This window comes from Myotis davidii, unplaced genomic scaffold (genome assembly GCF_000327345.1).
Source record: "Myotis davidii unplaced genomic scaffold, ASM32734v1 scaffold151, whole genome shotgun sequence".
In the NCBI taxonomy this organism is placed as follows: domain Eukaryota; kingdom Metazoa; phylum Chordata; class Mammalia; order Chiroptera; family Vespertilionidae; genus Myotis; species Myotis davidii.
In genome coordinates, this window is record NW_006285248.1 from 2,518,028 (window position 1) to 2,526,134 (window position 8,107).

An 8,107-nucleotide genomic window follows, 5' to 3' on the forward strand; every position below is an offset into this window, starting at 1 on the left:
AGTGCAGATTGGGTCTCTCTCCTGCGGGTTCGAGGGTGTCGACACGTTCACCCCCTCCGGGCCGTGGCGCTTCGCGATCCGCGGAGACCGAGCCGGAGTCCAGCCCGGGCTCCGCGCCCGCAGACCTCCTTCCGCTCCCAAAATCTGAAAGTCTGGGGTCGAGGGAGAGACATGGGGCGTTGGACAAGCTGATGAGATTAAGGAGACAGACTCCGCAAAGCAATTTCCAGCCTACTGCAAAAAATACTCAGCGTGCCGCCGAAATATAACGCAAAATTTTTAACCCTGGCGTGGTTTCTAAAGGTTGAAGTCCTCTCCGTTGTTTCTTTTAAAAGTCACCCATTCGTATAGATTAAATTTCTGAACTTGCACCAAAAGCAAGGACCCGCGCTCACCTCCTTCGGAAAGTCATCTTTGGGGAAAGGCTCTCGCCCGAAATGGAGATGAAAACGAACATACTTAAATATTTGCTACCTCCCGGCGGGGGGCAGAATGATAACGAATATTTTGAAAACCTATTCGATTACGTAATAAGTCGTAAAACCTGAGTTCTGGGATTTTTAAGGAAAACTGATGTCTCCAGAATGTTTGGTGTGATGTAACCATGACGGCATCGGTGGGCAATAGCAAGGATCAAGTCATGGCCGATAGAACAGGTCATAAGCGAGGGCTCTGTTATAATTAGTATCTGCAACCGAGACCCCAGTCTTCACATACGATTTGCATAGTTGCATACATTTGTGAGGAGTAGGCCTTTGTCAGCTACTTGACATAGGTTGATTCTTATTGAATATAGAACAATAAAACGGTTTCTTAGTGTCTTCATTATTATTTCGATTAAAAGACCACCACGGTTTGGCTCAGTGGATAGAGCGTTGGCTTGCAGACTGAAGGGTCCCAGGTTCGATTCCGGTCAAGGGCATGTACCTTGGTTGTGGGCACATCCCCAGTGGGGAGTGTGCAGGAGGCAGCTGAATCGATGTTTCTCTCTTATGGATGTTTCTGACTCTCTATCCCTCTCCCTTCCTCTCTGTAAAAAATCAATAAAATATATTTTAAAAAAAGACCACCACTTTTACCCCAGAGTAATAGTAGAGCCAAGAATAGTCCATTGTGCCCGGTGTGGCTCAGTGGTTGGGTGTGGACCCATGAACTAAGAGGTCACTGGTTGGATTCCCATCAGGCCACATGCCCAATTGTGGGCTCCTCCCCACTTGGGGAGTATGCCCTCTCTTTAAAAATCAATAAAAACATTTTAAAAAATAGTCGATTGTAAAAAATTAGACAAGTCCAAATGAAGCAGAGGGTCTAGTGGAAAGAACATGGAAGCAATCAGACCTGCTTTCAAATCTCAGCTCCTGAACACAGGAAATACAATAAGGATAGAATTTGGGAGAAGTTAGTTAATTTCCTTAAGTTGGGATTGCTTTTCTGTACAATTGGGTTGTTCACTGTGTGTGTGTGTGTGTTGTAAGTTAAATTTTGTGAAAGCTCAGTTTGATTTTTAATCGTTACTTGCTTTTTAGTCTACAAACTCTTAAACATTTCAGTGCATTTCACCTTTTTTTCTTGTACAGGTGTTCCCTAAACTATGTTCCACAGAACAGTAGTCTTTTGCAAAATGTTAATAAGTGTCTCGGGAAAATTTTCTAGCATCAATAATGGGAAAAACACAAACCTGTTGCTGTGAGGTTATTGGAAGTAGACCTATGTAGCATTCTTGCCAAAAACATTTAGTCTGTAAGGAAACACTCAGATAATTTATTTAAAAGATTTTTAAAATTGAGTTTAGAAAGAGAGGAAAGGAAAAAGAGAAAAACAGTGTGGAGCAAAACATCAGTTTGCACATCCCCCACTGGGGATCAAGCCCTTGACTGGGAATAAAACCAGCAGCCTTTTGGGTGTGCTGGACCACGCCCAACCAAATGAGCCGCACAGGCCAGGGCACTCAGATAAATTTAGAATGTGATTTGTGTGGACTTTCCAATAATGTCAATATCATGGAAGACAACACAAAAAGATAGCACTCATCTCCATTAAGCCAACTGTGAACTGTATAGGATTACGAATTTTGCAGGACAATCTACGGACAATTGGGAAAATTTGAACATAAAAGCATAATAGATATATTGATGACTTACATTTCTCAGATATGATGATGATATTGTGGCTATTAGCTTTTGTTCTTAGGAGATGTATGCTCAAGTGTTCAGGGGTGAAGTCATGATACTTGCAGGCTGCTTTCAGATTGTCAAAAAAAAGTATGTATAGAGAAAATATGGTGCTATTTTAATTGTGGTTCTGCATGAATAATACAGTTGGCCCTTGAACAAGGCCCCTGCACAGTCAAAAATCCCAGTGTAACTTTTGACTCCCCCAAAACCTAACTACTAATAGCCCCCTGCTGACCAGAAGCCTTCCTGGTAACATAAACAATCAACACATATTTAATATTGACTTCTTCCAGGCCCAAAGGTACCTGTTTTGTTTCATGGGATGGGCAAAGTTTTACAACTCCTAAGGTCATCATTCTTGCCCTTTAAGGAGGCTAGAAACCCATTTCTGCCTCCCAGCAGGTGGCAGCAAACCAGTACTCCATAAGGTGCAGTGAACTTGTAATTTTTGTGTCCTGGTAAATGTTCTGCAGGTGATAAATTGTGACTTTTCTTAGCTAGAAGAGAAAAAAGAATATTGCTGCCAGGCTGTAGGAATGTATACCAATTTATCAACTAGTTGGGAGAGTGAATTTATGTGACTACATTTTATTACATAGTTATATTAATATTGTTCTTCATTGCTTGCGTCTCACAGAACCAAAAATCCATTTGTAAGCAATTCTGTTTGTTATGAAAAAAATGCTCATTTGTTATCTCCATAGATAAACAATACTCTTTAGAGAGCCATTCATTGGTTAATATCCATTAACACACAACATTTCAAAATTTATGGGATACAAATTGTGGGGTGCGGCTACAGTGTTTCGGACAGGCTCAAGCCGTGGACTGATGAGAGGGCACAGTCCTCTCATTGTCACGTGCAAGTCCCAGCTTGGAGGGCAGAGCCCTCCCAGCACAATTCTAGCCAACAGCTGTAGTTGTAAGCTTGAACCTATGGTCCTAACATGTGGCCCCACGTGCCTGAGTGATGTGGGCTTGATAGAGTTCAGGTGCATGTAGTTGAGTAGGAGTGAAACCCACAAGAATGTTGTAAACATCTCGATCACGCCCTGACTTTGCCTCGTGGCATCTGCTATAAAATAAAGACACGGCTTGTGGGAGCTGGTGCTGTCTCTCCATCCGGGAGCAGCGTCCCACCGAGACCCGGCCTTCATTCTCTTGTCTGTCTTTTCTAAGCCTTTCACCACCCCCACTCAGGGTCACTGAACCGGGCTGAGCTGGCACGGCACATAAGGCGCCCTGGGGCTGAGTATGCCATGGCCGTGCCGGCTCACCACAACAGATAACGTATTCTTAGAGGAGAATTTATAGCTTTTTCATTCCTTTATTAGAAAAGAAGAGTTGCCAGGCTGGCATGGCTCAGTGGTTGAGCGTAGACCTAAGAACCTGGAGGTCATGGTTCAATTCCCAGTTAGGGCACATGCATGGGTTGTGGATTCAATCCCCAGTGTGGGGCATGCAGGAGGCAGCCAATTAATGATTCTTTCTCATCATTGACATTTCTATCTCTCTGCCTCTTCCTTCCTCTCTGAAATCAAAAATATATATTTTTTTAAAAAGAAAAGAAGAGTTAATCAATGATCTAAGTCAAAGTCAGCAAAATGATCCATGGGCCACATCGGAGGCATACCCTGCTTTTGTTTACCCTACAAAGGTCTTAACAAAACTAATTTAAAAATAAAGAGACAAAGTACCAGTATCTGGAATGAGAGATCACTAAAGATTCTACAGACATTAAAACAGTGGTTCTCATCCAGAGGCGTTATGTCCCCAAGGAACATTTGGCAATGTCTAAGGATTGGGGAGGCTGCTATCAGCATCTAGTGGGAAGAGGACAGGATGCTGCTATTCTACAGTGCACACAGTCCCCCACAGCAGTTTTCTGAGGTTGAAAGATTCTAATTAAAACTATAAAAAGAAAATGTTAAATTTAGGTCAATAAAATTTGATAACTTTGAAAAAATGAACAAATTCTTTGAAAAATAAAACCTACCAAAATTGACTAAAGAAGAAATAGAAAATCTGAGTTGTTGTACATCTATTACAGAATTTGAATTTATAATTTAAAAAACACTTTACAAAGAAAAGTCCAGGACTTCACTGGTGACTTCTATCAACATTTAAAGAACACATAATGTCAATCTTATAGAAACTGAGAAAACCGAGGAGGAGAGAGAATATTATACAACTCATTTTATAACAGCATAGCTCTGCTAGAAACACCTGACAAAGACATTAGTGGGGAAAAAAATCACGATGAATATCACTTATGAATATAGAAGAAAATTCCTATGCAAAATACTAGCAAATTGAACACAGCAATATAGAAAAAGAATAAAATACAGTAGCCAATTGGGGTTTTTCCCAAGAATGCGAGTTTTGCCCAACATTTAATAAATCAATGTAATGTACCACATTATTAAAGGAGAAAAAGTCACACTTCAGTAAATTCAGAAAGAGCACTTGACACATTTATTGCCAGTTCATGATGAAAACAACCACAAAACTGGAAATAAAAGAAAACTAACTTTATTTTATAAAGAACATCTACAAAAGACGTATAGCTACTTAGTGTGAAATATTCAATGCTAGGATTAGGAAGAAAGTGAGAATGCCTACTCTTCTATTTAACTTTGCATCAGAGGTTGTAGATAGTGCAGTAGGCAAAAATTAAAGTAAAAGGTGTAAATATTAGAAAGGAAGAGTAAAGCTGTCTAGTCACAGTTGTCTATATACAAAGTCTTTTTTAAAGTTTTAGTTGCCTTTAGATGAATAGATTGTCCATGTAGAAAATTTTTTAACTCTACTAGAATTAATCTTTGAAATTAGCTCATAGGATGAAAGATCCGTATATAAAACTCAATATTTTATGTATTAGCAAGCAGCAACTAGGAAATGAAATTTTAAAATATACTATTTATAATAGCATTATAAATATTTAGGAAAAAATTTAATGAAAGAGGTGCAGGAGCTATATTGAAAACTTCAAAGCATTGCTAAAATGAAAGATTTAAGTAAATGAAGAGGTATACCACATTCGTGTACATAGAACATGTACCAAGAAAGACCATACTGGGCTAGAAAACAAGTCTCTATACAAAATGTATTCTCTGACCACAATGAAATAAAAATAGAAACCCATACGGGATGTCTGGAAAATCCCAAAATCTCAATAATTAAGGGCATAGCTTGTTTAGACTGCTGGCCTGAGAAGTTCAGGTTGACACCGAAGACATTTTTCTTCTCTGCAGAGCCAGTTGAACCACATAGGAATTGATTATGGACATGTTAATGCCACATTCTAACCAACTGCACTACCCTGGCATTGCCCAAGATTGGGGTATGCTGGCAGCAACCACAGATGGCTGTTACGTAATTGAGTATTGCACTGAAACAGTTACAGCATATTTGAAATTCATTAAATCATTCCTCCCCCCTCCTTTTTCCCCCCATCACATTCTGAAAATACTGATGAAAAAATCTGGGAACAAGACTGTGGGTGTAGTTGACAAAACAGAAAATCTGTTCCTGGACAGCTTTTGATGAATTTAATAAGTAGAAAGATAATGAGCATAGACTACATTTGCATAATGGCATAACAAAAATTCATTGAACGATGCTAACCGTCTGGGTAAATACAGTTTGGAAACTGAATGTAAGATTCTGGTTCTGGCTAGATTACCCATTCCATTTAAAGAAGACGCATGGTTTTAGAGGGGGTAAGTAACTCCCCCCACATGCTTTATTCTCACTGATTTTAAGTACCTTTTCATTCTGTTTCTCTAAGAAAATCATTAAAATTCATTTTCAGATAGAAAATTTTCTAACATCCAGATTTGTCCAAACTACAGCCCTTTCAAGGATTTATAAAAGTATACTTTGCTCTTAAAAAGACCTTTGAAAGGATTTGGCACTATCAACATTTTTAATATTAAAAAGTTTGTTCCAACCTCAAAAAGTATTATGTTACTATCTCCCATAATTACTTATTTGACTATCAATTGTGGCTAATTTGGCCATAGATTTTCAAATTTCACTTCGTAAGTAGTTTAGAAGACCATTCTTTCCAGAAGTTTTCTTCCTTTTTTTTAAAAAAAAAAGTATTTTAAGTGTTTTTCAAAGTCTACTGTTGGCAGTTTATTTTTATTTTTTAGCTACATGCTGCTTCTGATCAATCTGAAAATAATTTATCATTTTGGTATAATTTTATAAAACCACAGGGGATGTATGCTCTGATACTCTTTCTACTCTGGGTTTGAACATAAAGGGAAAACCAAATATGATGGTTTGCTAACAGTTAATCATAGCTGATATTATGGAACTATTTGATGGCCATTGTGCTATGATCATGCAATTAACAGTTCCTCTCAACATGCCTGTGAGATAGATGTTCCTGGTATCCTTGTATTTATGAGGAAACTGGGCTCAAGGATATTAACCAATGTGCCCACCTTATATAAATAAGTGGGAGAGCCACGGTTTGAGTTCATCATGTAACTAAACACCAGTGTCCACATATTTAACCACTGGTGTTTACTAACCCCCATTTCGCTGTGCAGTTACTAAGTAACCGGATTATTTCAGATTCCCCAATTCTGTATGACCTCTCCAATTTCGTTTTTAATCTCTGTAGTATAAAATATGATATCATGGCAGCTTGCCTTAAATATGCAGCCGTTTGACAATGTGATACACAATTTCACCACATGATGGTGCCAATGAGGTGAGAAGCCCTGTGCTTCTAGTATTTGACATTGGGCTCAAACCTAAATATAAATGTCAACAGAATGTAATTAGAAGTGTTAAAAAATAAAATGTTTTTTTTAAGCAGCTGTAAAGAATTACAATCTAGAGGGTATTTTTTTTAAAACATATAGAATGAAAAGATCACAACTACAAAAAGGGGAAGATTAATTGACTAATAAAAGTTAAAAATAAAAAGATAAAAGATGAGCCTTTGTATTTATAAAGAAGTATGTGGGACAGATGTCAGAGACTTCCCACAGGAAGGAAAGCACCAAAGGAAATGAATTAAATGAGAGCAGGTGACGTACTAAGAGAGAGAGAGAGAGAGAGAGAGAGAGAGAGAGAGACCAGCTGTGTAGTGATGTAGTTCCAGGGTCAAATGGATAAGTATTGCAGTAAGATTCCCTGGTAAGTACAAATGGGTTAGCACAAGCCAGGGACTAAAAGATTGTAGAGAACCTTTTAGTAGACATCACTGCTTCCTTTCAAACCAGGATAAGCGTTTTACTGTTTCTTTTCCCTGCAATAGCCAAGGTATAAACTACTATGAAAGGAAGAAGCATTGATGTTCAAAAACAAAATTCTAGAAAAAAATAGAAGGAAACAAGCAAAACTAGTTAACAGCAATTGCCTTGGAGTGATGGAACTAGAGCAACCTTTTTTCTCCTATTTCTTTATAATGCGGATGTGTTTTCAAATTTTCCATGAGGAGCTACTTTACTCCTATAAAAATATGTATTTGTTTACATGAAACTCAAATTTAAGTAGCCACTGTTTTGTCTGCCAACCTAACCAAACAACTAACATTGGAATGTCTAGGATTTTGATAGTTACATTACCATAATTCCTTTTTAGGGCAGTAGTTCTTTTTAAAAAAAAAAAAAATCTTTATTGTTCAGATTATTACAATTGTATCTCTTTCCCCACCCATCATAGCTCCACTCCACCCAGTTCCCCCCCCATCCCATGCCTTTCCCCTTCCCCCACTATCCTTGTCCATAGGTGTATGATTTTTGTCCAGTCTCTTCCCCCACCCTAAACCCCTTCCCCTCAAGGATTGTCAGTCCACTCCCTTTCTATACCCCTGATTCTCTTATATTCACCAGTTTATTCTGTTCATCAGATTATTTATTCACTTGATTTTTAGATTCACTTGTTGATAAATGTGTATTTGTTGTTCATAG

The 8,107-nt window shown here is 38.4% G+C and overlaps 1 long non-coding RNA gene across 1 annotated transcript in view; it reads right to left on the reverse strand.

The window, feature by feature from the left end:
• Window positions 1-464: 464 nt before the first annotated feature.
• LOC107181855 overlaps window positions 465-8,107 on the reverse strand; it is a 14,998-nt gene continuing 7,355 nt past the window's right edge. The window contains exon 3 of the long non-coding RNA XR_001512570.1: window positions 465-551. This is a non-coding gene — a long non-coding RNA (uncharacterized LOC107181855). The remainder of the gene's footprint in view (window positions 552-8,107) is intronic.